The sequence below is a fragment of the Triturus cristatus genome, chromosome 10, assembly GCF_964204655.1.
Source record: "Triturus cristatus chromosome 10, aTriCri1.1, whole genome shotgun sequence".
In the NCBI taxonomy this organism is placed as follows: domain Eukaryota; kingdom Metazoa; phylum Chordata; class Amphibia; order Caudata; family Salamandridae; genus Triturus; species Triturus cristatus.
In genome coordinates this window covers 873,806,156-873,822,969 of record NC_140593.1, presented here as the reverse complement: position 1 = coordinate 873,822,969, position 16,814 = coordinate 873,806,156, and the positions used below count along the sequence as shown (strand labels likewise).

Sequence of the window (16,814 nt, the reverse complement as noted above, 5' to 3'; positions counted from 1 at the left end):
GAAGAGGGATTAACAGAGGAGAGATCTTGTTTTCTGGTGGTGAACATCAGAAAGAAACCTAACATAATAGACATTGTAGGGTTGCAAGTAATATTTTCGCTTACATTCTAAAGCAGGAACAATTAGCATATGTGTATTGGGATTCCACGAGGGAGCAAACTTGCACAGTAGCGGAAGGAGCATCAAATCATAGTTCTTAGAGGATAGAAGGATGGAAATTGAGGGAATAAGGTTAGAAACTTGGAGCTAGGTACCTGAAACGAGGGACGCGGTTTTCTAGAATATGCAAATTGTAGATGTGGGCTAACCTTTAACTAGAGAAAATATGTTTTATGTTGTGCCGTCAGACAGGTGATTTTTGTTTTTTTGTTTTTGAGAAGTAGATCAAAAATAAAAGATATCTGTTTTAGGTCTTTATTATAACCAGTGTGTGAAAGGAAGAGGAATGCAGTTTCAGATTTTCGGCCCGTAGCATGAAATTAATTATGAATTATTTTGTGTACAAGGCATGCTGTTTTGTAAATGCTTCTAGCACCTCTGGGCTGCCATTGAGGGGAGTATAGGTGTGATGCGATTGCAGCCAGCTATAATGTGAACTTCAGCATGTTGAGCAATTGGGGAACGGGGTGATGTTTTGGAAGTGCTGTGGCGAGTAATGGAGACTGGACAAAACAAATGACTGCACTACAAGTTTGAGATCTCTATGGTATTTATGCTTTTACCTCTTACAGTATTCTCAACTAAAGTTGAGAAATTTTGGCCGTAATACTATGGGAATGCAAGTTTAATTGTCTAGATTCAAATCTAGAAATACTGTCTGGTTAATGATAAGTTTACTATCCAAGATAGAAAAGAGTTCATGTCAGAATTTGACATGCGGGTTTGCATTGAGTGGCGATATTAGCAAGAATTAGAACCAATTAAGTTGTCTCCTCTGTCCACTTATGTTTAAGAATGTGGTGCAGGATTTCTTGGTTGCAGTGTGAAAAAGCTTCACTTTGATAAAGGAACATGAAGATACTGATTTTGTCCGTTGTTAAGGATATAGAATGCATGAACTACTATCCGAGCTATCACAATTCTGTAGCCTGCTCAAAAAGTGATTGTAGGCCCATAAGATATTTATTATCTTGAATGTGCCAGTTGAATTATAAATACTACAAGAACCTGGAGCGGAATACCACCACAATCTGGATGCACAGTTTCCTTTCCATTGTATGTAACAGATGTCACAGAATTCACCTTTTTTCTTTCGATTTTATTAAATCCATTTTTCAATGTAATCCAATTTTTATCATTCTTCATATTTTTCCTCATATCACAAGAGAGGTGCTTACGTCTTCACTATATTCTTAATGATGCAAAAATGCCAATCCAGGCCTTATCCTGCACCATGACAGTATACATAAGTATATTCACAATCGATGATCTAGTTTACCCAATGCATTTCGGGCCTATTATCCGGCCCTTCATCAGGGGTTTTCTACAAATACAAAACACATCAATTAGACTGTATGTTTACCCCAATGCCGCTTGTTTACACATTAATTCACTCTAATGACGTTTCCCAGAATCAACGTTTTCCCGCTAAAAAATCATAGTATAACACTACCCTATAATGGATACCCAGGCTGCCTATTACCACTTAACTACCCTTAACCCCTGATTCTACCCATCAAACCCAACCTCTATTTCATTTCTCTACCACCTCCCCGATAATGTACACTCAATTTGTGCTTACGTTCTAACAGGTACCCCTCAGTACATCACCGTTTATACTAATCCGTACCTTTTGAAATTGTGCGTGTAAGCGTCCTCCCGACTTCACCACCAAACCAGAATGAGCCAACTGTTCAACTCTCTTTCTTCTCACCTTATTACACTCACTAATCTCCACCCCTACATTTAATCTGTTGCCAATTAAACTCCGTCCCAGCCTTCAACCTACTTCCTTGAGTGTACATTATCGGGGAGGTGGTAGAGAAATGAAATAGAGGTTGGGTTTGATGGGCAAAATCAGGGGTAAAGGGTAGTTAAATGGTAATAGACAACATGGGTATCCATTATAGGGTAGTGTTATACTACCATTTTTTAGCGGGAAAACCTTGATTCTGGGAAACGTCATTAGAGGGAATTAATGTATAAACAAGCGGCATTGGGGTAAACATACAGTCTAATTGATGTGTTTTGTATTTGTAGAAAACCCCTAACGAAGGGCCGGATAATAGGCCCGAAATGCATTGGGTAAACTAGATCATCGCTTGTGGATATACTTATGTACACAGTCCTGGTGCAGGATAAGGCCTGGATTGGCATTTTTGCATCATTAAGAATATAGTGAAGATGTAAGCACCTCTCTTGTGACATGAGGAAAAATATGAAGAATGATAAAAATTGGATTACATTGAAAAACGGATTTAATAAAATCGAAAGAAAAAAGGTGAATTCTGTGACATCTGTTACATACAATGGAAAGGAAACTGTGCATCCAGATTGGGGTGGTATTCCGCTCCAGGTTCTTGTAGTATTCATATTAACGTGGGTGGGCTGACCACGTCTCTGGGTAGCACGCCGTGGATAAGAGAACAACGCAAATTAAAGAAATGGAAATTTAAAAAGAGGTGTGCACTTTGTCGCTCTTTCAAAATGAGTTGAATTATAAAGCCACACAATTCCCAAGGACCTTCAATATGAATGGCTGGCAGGTTGATGATGTTGAAGGTACTCTGGGCCACAGAGGTTTTTTTTTCCAGTGAAGAATTATACTGTGAGGTTTTCTGGGAGTTGGCATTGTACTAGAGAAGAGTTGACCAAGTTTGTCCAGAAGGATGTAAGTGCTTTTGTTGAATCAGTTGTTGTCTAACCAAGCAGGAAGAAGAATGGTTAACTATCCCTCGGCATGCTCTATACCAGAAACAGTGGATGGTCTTACTTCCATGGTCTCAACATTGGAGCGACTCCCCAAATTGCCAGAGGTTGCAAAAGTGACAATGACATCACAGGATGAGAACTTTGTCCCAGCCTTGGCCTCTCTATTCCTTCTGCTTTGCTATTGATCATTCAAGGGAAGTGCAGAACGTGGAAAGCTGAAAAGTAAACAGGTCTGTTGAAGCTCTCTTTATGTTCCTGCTGGTTCTGTCATTTCACTTCTAAGACCAAGATGACTACAAGGCAAGCTAGTGGTGGTAGCTGATACCTCTAATAGATGCCCATGGTTGACGCTATTTGATAGGTGTCATGGGAGATTTATAATCCTTGAACAAGACCTGAGATTTGAAACCGAGAAAATGGCACATATTTTTGTAAAATGAAGTCGTATTGAGTTCCTGTTTTGGTTTGGTATGCTCACACATCAATATGGCCAATTTTTTACACCAAACCTTAGTCTTCCATTTATATGTGGGAGCCACATGAATGATACAACATACACCGTTGTGGTCAGCGGCCCTTTCCACCTTCTGCACTTTTCCCTCTTCCTTCAATGAAATGCCATGTTGCACTTCACAAGTAACACAGTCCACTGTATTGCTGCTGCAACTATCCTTTACCTTGTGCCCGTGCATGGCCATCAGAAAGCCGCAGGAGCCACACTAGTAAATTTCACCATTGTAGTCTTTGCTTCAGTGCCGTAGTGTCCCTTTTTCTTTTCAGTTGGGTTTTTTGTTTTAATAGCAGAGGAGCCGTATTGAATCGTGCTCATCTGTAGTCGTGAACTGCTACGCGGTCAACCTCCACAATGGGAAAGTTTACAAACCAACTTTCTCTCTTTTTTCCACATATTTTTATTGCATTGTGACAAAGAAATAGTAGGAAACATGGCAGGTACAAAAACACTTCAGATGAAGAGGATCATAAAAATACGGATGATGTGGAGTACATCAACCTCACCCAAATCTTTAAACCAGTTGTTAACACGTTTATAATGTAAAACACCACAATACCCTCCCCCTTGTGTGGGTTGCTGTAAGTGTAGTTTGGGTCCAAGGATTTCTTTGCAGCACACACCCCCCACACACACATCAGGGCCAATTTGGAATAGCTCAGGCACTATACATTATAGCCTATGCAAGTACCCCAGATTATAACATGTTTCTGGGGGCAGCCCCTAGCCTTGTGTACTGCCCGTTCAAGATTGCAACAATAGTCCATGCTAAGTCTCCACTCGTGCATGGGTATGTCTATAGAACCATGTTCAGTGGAAGTCTCTTATCTGATCGGAAGGTCAGAGATAAGAGGTGCATTCTGCTCTTTCAAAGAGGTTGTTCGCTCAGTATATAATGTTTTATAGTAGGAGGCACTCCATTGAGACTTGGGACTGCGCTGTGTTCTTACAGTCCGCTTTAGCATTTCTGTGTTTTCAAAGTGGTTGCTGTTAGTGGCTCACATGCCAATTCTCTAGTCTCTGTAAACACATTTCTCCATCAGTTGAGCTACAGAATTGTAGCAGACCATCCTGGGAAGTATTGTGCAGTGAAATTAGTTTGCCAGAACATCGGCAGCGATGGCTGTTCTGGGGCATGATTTTGGTTCCAATACAAGCATACAATGCTGGAACTCTTTGCTCCTTTTATTGATGAATCTTGTAAAAGTGATATCTCCTTCCAATGCCATGTTTTGCTAGAAAGATTTTCTTCATAAGTTTTAGCCATTAAACTAGCAATTTGGGCTTTTCTCTGGTATTTGGGTTTAGCTTTGAAGGCTGTGTGTCTAAAAAAGGATCAAGGGTACTACCCTATGCGTGGTACAGGGAGCATTTTTATAGAAAACGGGTACCTTTTTATGACTTGTTGGCATAGTTGTGCTAAAGAGAGTAATTTGGTTGGTATCTGAAGAAATGGGCTTAAGGGAAGGCAGTAGTTGGACTTATCCTTGTTTGCCAAAGGAGTGATCCACAGCTGGATATGCCTTGTAAAAATGTTCATAGGGAGTCATGGTGGCATATCGATCTTGTAACAGTGGCCAGTCCGCTGCCTAATTGCAAAGATGGAGAAGTTCTAATTGACCTGGTTGTTTGGGAACTGCTGTTGGGTGCTGCTGGAAGTGTTCCACAAGCAATACTGTGCAGGATGGCTGCAGTGCTCCCTTAGTGGGTCTTGCTACCACAAATGCTGCTGCCTCCTGCTGCTGTAGCTTGTCTGTACCGCAGTCTGGGACAGGCCTGCTCCTTACCTCCGTGATGGGGATCCCCAGCTAGCAATATTGTGCATCAGCATTGCCATAGTCTTGTTGGGATTTCTTCTCCATTGCTGTATCATTCACTCGACTTTGGTTAACAACCAAAAGACACAAAGTGGCAGCCTGATTACAAATGCTGCTTGTTTTAGATTGAAACTGCCCACAGTGTAGGTTCTTCACATTACCAACTAGTGCACATTCCGTATTGTTCCCGAGAGTATACCCTCCTTAGGATATATACCATCACCCGATACTCACACTGCTAACCACTGCTCACTATGGTCTGTCAACCTGTGCTCCTCACTGTGTCCTACAGGGGTAACTTCGCACTGTTTACCACTGCTAGGTTCCCACACACCACTCACAAATGTGAGGTCGTCACCCTGCCCACTGCTTCCTTATAGTTACACTGTCCACCAGTGCTTGATTCAGTATTGCCTACAAGTGTCCTCTTCAATCACTGCCCACCAGTGTTTTCTCATCTCAACGAGTGCTATGTATTTACCAGGACAGCTCCCTCACACTGACCACCTTTGCCGGCTACTCTGACGCTGCCAAAACCTATGTATCGGTATCGTTCTGAAGGCAGAAAGTGGGATTTACACTCTTTGACTAACTTATCTGAGGTGGCAACCAGAGGCGCTCATTGTGATTTTCTTTTTAAGTGAAAGCTTGAAGGCATTACTCTTAATTTGCATTTTTTTTGTTGCTTGGGATTGTCCTTTTCTACCTTTCTGTAAAATTATTTTATGTTTCTCTCCTATCGCCATCTCTTTCTATAACATTATCTTCACAACACTCATCTTTTTATTCATATTCCATTTCCTTCTTCACTCCATTTTTAGGTCGAGCCTAGCACAGCGTGCAAGCGCTGCTTAGGAGAAGACCTCTTGGAATCGGGTGTACTTTTTTCGAAAACTCGTGTATGTACGGCATCTACCTTGCAGGAGCGAGCAACTGCGCCATCTGTTTCCAATTATCGTGCCCGCGCTTGTTTACATTTGCCTGTCTCGCGGTCGCGTTAATTGGAAACAGATGGCGGTTGCGTTCACTTTTGCGGTCGCGCGTTTCTTTTAACTTTGATGCCTATTCTAATAAATCGGTCCCAATGAGACAACTGCTCTCAATGTATTTTAGTAGCAAAACAGAACAAATAGTTCAAGCTAAGACTAACTAAACCTTATGCTTTTATAACTCCTAAAATGAAATGAAACAAGAGAGGAGGGTTTTATAAATTTCCTTTTTAGTCGATGGAAATGTTTTTAATTAATTTCACATTTCAAAATAATTTTGCGCTGTAACATTGCTTCATTGCGCATTTATCTTATGTACAAATCCAAATCTGACATTACATATAATACATCAACAAAATACTCATGATCCCCTAAGTGAATAAAACAAACATACATGCACTCCTCAAACAATCATGGCCAATATATTCATGCATACACCAAACTACACACACACTAAAAGGCTTGGTCCTTGTAGCAACCTTTCTTCTCTGGTAGATTGTTTACAACTCAATTTGAACAACAAAAAACGTTCTGTCTTTTCTGTTGAAACAATAAAGTTCCAGTATTATTTTCGAAACACACAAGAAATTTTTTTTTTATGGACGGTGCAACACAAGGTCCGAACTGGTTGACGCGTTTCGAACCACTATATTTTTGGGTTCTCCTCAGGGCCAACCAATTTCTTAGAAATGGAGATCTATCTGCCTGAAATATATCCGACTCGTCCCAAATGATGAGGAACCGGATTAGGGGATGGTGCCCTCTTTTCCGGCTGACAATGCTTGTTTAATTGTTGCTTTGCTCGGTGAGTTCGTTTGGTCGTCTCACGGAGGGTGCCCGCGCCGGATTCGGGAATTCACCTCTCGTAGCTCGATATCCGTGTCAATCCATCGGTAAAGTTCCTTTCTAAGAAATTGGTTGGTCCTGAGGAGAACCCAAAAATATAGTGGTTCGAAACGCGTCTATTGGTATACAGTGTCTGACACTGTCTTTTATGATGATGCTATGCATCATCCGATCTCTTTTTGTTTTACGGATTTTTCCTTCTCGCACACTGTTCCCATACTTTCACAGTTTTGTTTGTGGCTCCACGTTGTGCTGCGGAAAAGTTTCTCCGTGGATGACATCGGGCGTGGTCATGTGGCGCCGTCCCCCGGCGCGCAGAGGTGCTGCTGCAAAAAAAATCCGGATCCAGTCCGAGGCCTGGGAATAATTCTAAATTAAGGAATCTGCGGCTAGACAACGTCTCTACCAGATACATCGTTACCGAAGGGAAGTAACTCGTACTTTTATCATCAGTGACCTAAGTCGTGTTGCGAGGGTGAACTGCAACATCCTGCTAAGCAGGTCCTGGCTACTCCTAAATGTGCTTGTCTGCTCTTCCCTACTCCCTGCCGCTTCCTGTACCCATTTCCATAAGATGCACGTTTTGAAAGTGTCAGCATCACGTATTGGGGGTACATGCATTAGTACCAATACTACAGACATAAGCATGTGTTCTTTTGCAAATCAGAAATCACTTAAGATGGAAAAGATTCTTTTATGATTAGACCGAGAGATGCCGGCTGGTAGCAGCTAGGATTTTGGGAATCTTATAATTAAGCCTGTATTTTCAGTTCTGTTACAGTATTTCTGATAATGTCTGTGGTAACCCTTATACTGGATGCACCAATCCTCAGGCTAGTTGTATTTGACAGATATTTTCTCTAAAATGCTATTGCGTCTTGGCTGAGACATTGAAACATCTATAAAGGCTTTAGTATTATTGAGCATCTTTAAAGAACATGCTATATTTTTACAGCTTAAAGATTTATGGTTTCACTTTGCAGATGTAGATGTGTTCATCCTTAAATCTATGTAAACCTCCTGATAAAGGATAGTATCAACGCTTGTGTAGCCTTACTTGTACTTGGGCTTAAAGAAAGCATAGCTGTCCGCTAGGAGTGTTGGATGTTGTGTTAATTATAAACAAAGGCTTACCCCAACATATACATGGGTAAAGTAGCAACTTTAGCTGTCCAACCTTCATCTCTTTGCTTTCCCTCCAGCATTTGGCAGCATTTGTGTCTCTGCAGTCTTCCTGTAGTTTCTTTCCTCTGTCCTCACTTTGAAGCCCACTGCTCTAGCATTCATCCGAAGTCCATTCTTCTCTTACCTTTGCAACCCACCCTTCTCTCCATCATGGTTTGCGCTTTTTCCTGCTACTGAGGTATGGGTCTTTTTTATTTTTGTGGAGCTTTATATAGCGCGAACTAGACCCGAGGGTATCAGAGCGCTTTTACATGAGTACCAGTTACATTACAGACGGACACGTTAATTTTTGTTAGGCACAGGGAGATTAAGTCATTTGCCCAGAATGTTGAGCGTCCCTGCTGACACTTGAACCTGGTTCCCCAGCTCCGAAGTTGACTGCCCTAGCCGTTAGGCCCCATTCTCTCCCCAGTCTTCTGTCTGCTTTGCAGCCTGCTCCTCTGTTCTGTTTCTAGTCGCCCCCTCTACTTCGCCGGCCTCTAAGGTATGCCCCATTTCTCTTTTCTATCTTGCACGCCTCCTCCCTCAGTGCTCCTACTGTCACGTCTCTGCACTCCATCCGTCTATTGCTTCCCCATCTTACACTTTCTTTTCCCATGTGACCTGCCCCTCTCTGTTTCCTCTGCAGTCCCTGCCCTTCTCCTGTCTCTATGGACCCTCATAATCATGCCCTGTGGTCAGTGTCCTCGCTAGCTAAGATTTTTAAAGGGCCAAACACACAAGGAACCACAGATAAAACTGGCAGGGCCACCTAAAATAGCAGATCATGAAGATTGTGTGCATACGTATATTTATATTAGTTAACTACTGGCAGTTGTCAGTAAGTAGTTATAGTTAAGACCTAGTTTCCATAAGAAAAGCGTTTTTTGTTTTGCCAATACCTTTAGTGCTGTTGGACGAAGCTTCACAGAATGTTCAAACCTAGTTTGCTACTTACTTCAGCTGCTATTTGGAAAGTTTTGAGGTGATTTGTCAAGCAGGGGCTGAGAAAAAAGGGCAGTCCCAAAACGCATTTTTCCAATGCTATTTCTCATAGGGATTTTAGACCCCACTACAGCCCGAGCGCTGGATGGAATTACACCAAATTTGGCAGAACACTAGATCTTGGTCCAGAAACAGCCCTATTTGTAATCTGGTGTAAATCTGTTCAGTAGTTTAGGAGTTAATAAAGAAGAAAGCTTTATTACAGAAACAAGCTTTATGTATAGCTAGGGACGCGGCTGCTCCTCAGATCCAACAGATCTCATGATGGGATCTGATTGACTGCCACCACTTCAGACAGGAAGTGGTGGTAGCCATCTTGGGACTCTGCCGAATTCCAAGAAAAAAAAAAGAGAAAAAAAACCCTATAAGGGGACAGGTTAGGAATGCTCTGGCCACCTAGACCTGGTGGCGGTGACCAAATGGGGACCTCGCCTGGGGCCATAAAGTTTGATTTTGTTTTGCAGCAAATTCACTGAGGATCCATGGCAAAATTTCAACAAAAAAAATTAAAAAGTGTGGTTCCCACACTTGTTTTTCTTTAAGCTTCCCAGGTGGGCCAGGGGAGGGGGGGCGTGGGCTTGGGGGGGGGGGATCTTATTTCAGCCCTGGGCCATTAATGGTCCTGGCAACCCCATCCCCCAGGGCTGGTTCCAGCTATGTCCTGGGGTGCTCACCCCTAGAACATAGCAGTTTCACTGTCTGCACTGGCGTGGGCAGGGAAGCCTGTGCTTGCTCTCACTTGCCGCGTGCAATTTCATAGTTCCCGCCAATCGAGAGCAAACACTAAGTCCACTCCCAGCTGGCGGGAGATTTAAAATTGCTCATGCGGGGGCGTGCCCAAGATGGCAGAGCGGTGAGACGTGCCTCTCCGTCCCAGGCCACCTAACTACCCTTTTTGCTCATCGGAGATGTACCGAGGTGGTCCCCGCCAAAGCATAGTCACCCGGGGCTTTGTCCCTGGTATGAGCGCATAAGGCAGGAGCACCGCCGTACGACAGCAGCCGGAGAGAGCCGGGAGCACTAACATGGCAGCTGCTGACACAGACCAGTGGTGAGCGGCTCAACCCAGATGACTCTGCTGCAACTCCATTGCATCCCTTCCACCCCCATCCCCCCCCCACCCCCCACTGTTAGACTGCTGAATGAGGTAGGCCACATAGTGGGGCCGATTTTTGAGGCTTCAAGTGCCTATGTCTGGCCGTGTATTTGGTGTGGCTCTTTCGCAGTTCTTAGGGAGCATGAGATCTCTCCCTGGCCAGAGGGCCTGCGGCTGCCAGAGCTGCTTCCCCACCAATCGGGAGAGATGAGGGCGTCTGCAGGACCAGCAGACCACCCTCTCTTTCAAACTGCATAGACGGATCGGCGGCCGGCTTGGAACGCTTATTCCCTCAGCTGAGGTTGCGTTGCAGGAAACTGAACTGCACAGGGCAGCTACTTTTCCTGGGCAATGGACTGGTGACGCCAAGAACTATCTAGTCCTGGCTACCTCTTCCCTAGGCCTAGGCCCTTGCAGCGAAGTTTGAGAGCCTAGTTAGCCGAAACCATCTGCGGTGATCTGGATGAGTGCGACACAGCACCCACGTAAGTCTATTCTGAAGGTGCGCCGCACTCCCCTAGCCCTCCATTTTCCATTGCATGTACTGGAATCCTCCTTGATTTCTCTGGTACTGCAGCTGAGTGTTCGCTGAGCGCAAACCAAGGCACAGCATACTTGCGCTCCCTTACAGGACACCCTAAACCAACTCACTAGACCCTCTCTCATGGACAGGCCCACTTAATGCGGCCAAACCTGTTTTCCTTTCGATGCTGGAGATTGTAGTAGCCCTATCACGTGTATATTTCGGCAGGCCCCAATTAGCACAGACATTGAAAGGTCCTGAGACATATAGGGATCCCCCCAACCTCATCCGTGTGCATGAGACTGACCAGGAGGTCCCTGGATGTCGCCAAAACTGTCTCTTTGCTACATGTTCTCTAGACACTAATTTCAGCCCTTGTGACTAGCTGCAGCCTTCATAGGGAGTGAAGGCCATGTAATCGGCGATCACTCATATTGAAAGTGGCTCTTTTCCACAATTTGTAAGATCCCACAGCTGAATACATAGTGAAAGACCTTTGACGCCATCTTCTTGGCACCCACAGGGGGGCTGGTCAGATCAGAGACACCTCCAAATCTTGATGGACGTGGCCTCAGCCCGAGCAAAGAAAGTAAGCACCTTGAAATACATGCTCTACTAAAACGCCAGTCCCGTCGACACTGGGCCCAGGCCATTCACGTGAGGGCGATGACCCGGAGGGTCTACTGGCCTGTTCCTTTCTTTATACACTGCCTGTAGGAAGACCTATAAACAGTCAAACAGGATCCATCCAATGATCTTAAATAGGCACGTCGCAATCTTCATGCCATTGGAGAGCGGGTCTCAGCCATCGAAGATCACAAAACTAATCATGAGGAAATTGAACAGTTAAAACAGGAATTCATCTGCTTCATGGAGCAACATACAGACCTGCAAGCACACACCCAGGACTTGCAAAACCGGTCGAGGCGAAACAATATTCGTATCAGAGGAGTACTGACGAATGCAGAAGGAACGGATCTAAACCTATATGTTAGGCTATATGTTAGGCAGCTATGCCTTCATATACTAGAGGCTCCACCGGACAAGGAAATTAAACTTGCACGAGTGCATGGAGGGGGCCTGCCGACAACAGAGTCTGCTCCTCCAGCAAATATTCTAGTTTGCATTCATGTCTTCCAACTAAAGGAGACCATTTTACAGAAGGCTCATGATCGCCAACTGGTTCCCTTCAAGGGGGCCCACGCCATGTTGTACTAAGACTTGGCGGCCATAACCCCGCAGAAGTGGTGTGATTTTCGCCCAATGATCTCTCATCTGCTGTCCATACGCATCTCTTATTCTTGTGGCAACCCATTCAGGCTTATCTTTCACCTAGACAACAAGCTGCATCAACTACGTTCACTATCGGACTCATGTTGAATACTTGGTATGGATAACTCTGCGGTGGGGACCAGTCCTAGTGATTGAACTGCACGCAGAAACTCACTATGATAGCAACTGAAAACCCCAGCTAGCAGGCTGAAACCAGATCCTGAAACAATTACAATGGAGAGAAAGGCAGTATTGTATTCATTGTCTGGGTACTCGGACAAAGCATAACTTGCATGATGTTGCTGGGGTTTCAATGCCTACTCTATTGCTGGTGTGGCAAGGTGGAGAATCGGGCGGTCCTTGACCCACAATTTGACCCCTTCTTTCTTCCTTTTGGAGACTGTAGATTCTCCCTTGCAGCAAACTTCAATTATAATGTTTTCCATCCTTGATTTTTATGTTAATGTTTATGAGTAAATGTACTCACTTAAAGAGATACCCCACACTTACCCTGCCATGTTTCCATACAGGCTTTACGTTAATTTTGGAGGACACCGGGGGGACCAGACTGGTACCCTGGTGTAGGTGCAGCTGCTACCCATATCAATTTGACATGGCCCATGCTACCTTAAAGGTCTCTACCTTGAACGTGAAGGGCCTCAACAGCCCTGTTAAACACTGGGCCATCCTCTTACCTTGACCAATTGGGTGCATATATCTGCCTCATACTGGAGATGCACCTGGTGACTAGGGACTGGCACTGGATACAGTCGTCTTGAGCCTTCCACCATTAGTTCTTCTCATCTACCCCTTCCAAAACGGTGGGGTGGGGTGGATTGGCTACACTGATATCCTGGTCCTTCCGTGGCAGGGTGGGGGCCAAAATTGCCGAAATAAACAACAGACTTCTTGCATATGCAGTCATTACTGAGGACTACACCATCACATTAGGCTCCATATATTCTCAGAGTGAAGGGCAGGAAGATTTATTTTCTTCACAAGGCGATCGCAGATGTACTGTCCACGTCGGACAGGTTGGCATTCCTGGGAGGAGACCTGAATCTAGTCTTTAACAACGAGCTAGACAGATCGGCACAACTTTACAATAACCCTGGGGCCCTCTCCAAAGGGAGTAAGCAGTTGCTTCAAGAGATGGGTTTGAGGGACCTTTGGCGGAACACCACTCCCACATGCAGGACTAAATCTTTTGTTCCCAAGCTCATAAAACATACGCCTACCTGGATTATTTTTTAGAGAATAAAGTTGTAATTGCATTTATATAGCGCTTACTACCCCTGACGAGGTGTTGAAGCACTTTCTTGGTGAGTAGCACGCTGCTCCAGAACGCTTAAGGATTAGTGGTGAATTAGTATAGTGAAATATGAAAGTAATTTGAGTGGTGGATATTAGTCAGTCATTTGGATTGAGAAGGATAGCGGAGGGAAGGATAGCGGAGGGATAGAAGAGAGAAAAAAGGTTTGCATATATATAATACACTTGTTACCCCTAATGGGGTGTTGAAGCTCTTTTTCGGCGAGAAGCACGTTACTTCGGAACCCATAAAGGATTAGTGGTGAATTAGTGTAGTGAAATATGAAAGTAATTTGAGTGGTGGATATTCGTCAGTTATTTGTATTGAGAAGGATAGCAGAGGTATGGAAGAGGAAAAAAAGGTTTGCATTTATATAGTGCTTGCTACCCCTAATGAGGTGTTGAAGTGCTTTTTTTCGGTGAGTAGCACGCTACTCTGGAATCCATAAAGGATTATTGGTGAATTGGTATAGTGAAATATGAAAATTTAGAAATGGACATGTTAGTCTGTTATTTGGATTGAAAAGGATAGTGGACGGATAGAAAAGTGAATGATTTAGACTTTATTCTTTTCTTTTATTTTTGGAGGTCAAGCAGTAGTGGGAGGCTTGGGGTGAGTAAAACGGGATGTGGAGGGGGAAGAGTCGGAGGGAAGAGTTTAGAAAGGCTTGTTTTGGGGGATCAGCATAGTAAAAAGAGGTGTCAGGTGGGGAGAGTCTTGAAAGGGCTATTTTGGGGATCATAGTAGTGGTATGAGGTTCGGGATGAATGAGAGAGTGGAGGTAATGGCTATATTGATAGAGGTATAGGATGAGAAATAGGCTAGTGCATTGGAAAGAGTAGTAGAACGAGGTTTGAGATGAGTCAGAAAGTTGAGGTAGAAGATATACTGAGAGAGGTATAGGGTGAGAAATAGATTGGATTGGATATGCTGAATTAGAAGAAAGTAATAAATATATAGATCCATAAGTGCATGGAAAGTTTATAGATGCATAAAGGAAGTAAGTATAAGTAGATTAAAGATGCATTCGATAAACTCTGGTTTTCAAGTTTAGTACTTGAAAATGTTTTTTTTAATCATAGTTATTCTACATGTTTATACAAAGCAATAGACATATATAGGTACATATCTATAGTACAAATAAATGCTTATATACAGAGGGATATGCTGTATATTTCTGTTTGAGTATGGTGTTTATGTGGGGAAGAGCCAATTCTTGAGTAGTTTGCTGAAGATAAGGTGGTTGTCGGTGAATCTTATGTTGGGGGTAAAGAGTTCCATATTTTGGCTACTTGAACAGAGAAGGATGTGCCACCCATGTTTTTTTTTCTTGTATCTTGGGATTTTGAGGCGAGGTGCCACTCTAGAGTGGAGGTTCCTATGATGAATGTGTTGGGTGATTTTATTCCTGATGAAGAGCGGTCCCATATTGCTTTGTGGGTGATGCAAAGCAGCTTGAACGTGGATCTTCTGGCAACCAGTAACCAATGCAGGGCTTTCAAGGCAGGAGCGATGTGGTCTCGCTGTTTGATATGCAAGAGTAGTCTTGCAGCCGAGTTCTGAATCTGTTGTAGTCTTTTCATAGTTGTTAAAGGTGATCTGTGGTAGAGGCTATTGGCGTAATCGGGTTTGGACAGAACTAGGGAGATGGTAGCTTGGACCTTGTGTGGAAATCCCTAATGGGGTAAGATTAGTCGCAGAGTTTTTATAGTAACAAAGCTTGATCTTGCCAGTTTGTCCACTTGATCATTCATCGATAGCTTGGAGTCCATGGTCATTCCAAGGTTTCTTACTTCCTTCGATACTTGAGGCTGTGTTCCCAGTTCATCAGGCCAGGCAGGAAGCGGGTCATATGTTTCCAATCGCCACAATAGATTGCGCATGCCGTATTCTGGCTTCCTTTTCAGATGGCTTCCCTGTGCTTTTCTACAAAACATTTTGCCATGTCCTAGCTCTAGTCCTAACCCGGCTGTCAGTGGCGGCTGCTGGGGCATTAAAGTGGTGAGGCAGCATGGGGGGGGGGGGGGCAGCTCGGGGAAAAGAATAAAAAAATGCTTTCCTGCCATCTGCAGCATCGGTGCTCTTCTGGCCTCTGCTCCTTGACTCCCAGCATGCCACAGGCTCCACTACGCCAATCCAGATGCCAGTCTCATGCTGGTATAACCCAGCATGAGAACAGTGCAGTGATTGGTGTGAACACCCTAGTAAGGTGCCCACTAAGGGACTACGACCCTCCAACCGGCACTACAGCACAGCTCGGTGGATAGATTTAAGTGTGCATTATGGTTTTGCTGGCCTTAGACGGCCGGTTAAACTGTCATGCGCATTTGAAGCAGTGCCACCACTCCTCCTCCTTCCAGCTGCGATGTCGTGTCAGAATAAATGGCCCCGCCCCACCCTCGGCTGCAGGAAGTGGACTAGGAAGAATAAAATGATAATAACTGTTATCATATTATTTTTCACAGCAGAAAAGCAGTGGGGTGACACTCCTCCACCTTAGCAGAGGAGCAGCTGCTACTGTTTCTTTAATTCGATCACGGGCCCTGGGTCGATTCCTTCTTCCATGCTAGAGGCAGCTATAGTGGTCATACCTAAACCTGGGAAAGACAGACAACAATATAGTTCATACCGTCCAATATCCCTTCTTAATGTGGACATTAAACTCTTTATCAGTATCCTCGCAGCTCGCTTGGGTCCATTTATTCCAATCTTGATTGACCTGGACCAAGCAGGATTCATCTGCAATACACAGTGCAGCGATAATACCAAACGTGTTCTCCATCTCATAGATAAGGCTAAACGCTCATATAGGGTGATAATATTTTTGACGATCAACGCTGAAAAGGCCTTTGATCGGGTGCTCTGGCCATATTTTGAGGCAACGCTATTCCACTTTGGTTTTGGGTACGGTTTAAGGCATGGACACTCAGCAACTACAGTCACACCAATACAACAGTCAGAGTAAACGAACAGGCTTCAGGACCATTCTCCATTGGCAGAGGCACGCGCAGGGCTGCCCACTGTCGTCCCCTTTGTTTGCTCTCTATATGGAGCCCATGGCTCAACGGTTCGAGACAATCCGGGAACTACTGGGGTTACCTTTGGCGTGGAACACCATACTAGTGACTTATATGCAGATGATGTTTTGGTAGATTTAGACCCCCCCCTCTCCTATTGTCGTTCTCCCGGCATTTTTGACCAAACTGGAGACTTTTGGCCAGGCAGCAGGATTTTGCGTCAGTGTGAGTAAATCTCAGGCTCCTAATTGCTCAATGTCCCCAGCTCAACTTGCGGCACAATACCCGATTCAGTGGGCATCCCTATCAATTTCTTATTTGGGAATCCAATTAGCTTTTTCCGTCTAGGTGACATCCACCTTAAACTACAGGTCCCTGTGTGACATCTAAA

The 16,814-nt window shown here is 44.2% G+C and overlaps 1 protein-coding gene across 4 annotated transcripts in view; it reads left to right on the top strand.

The window, feature by feature from the left end:
* Positions 1 to 16,814, top strand: part of LOC146796148 (uncharacterized) — a 202,819-nt gene that overhangs the window by 39,547 nt on the left and 146,458 nt on the right. The gene's annotated exons all lie outside the window — the stretch shown is intronic.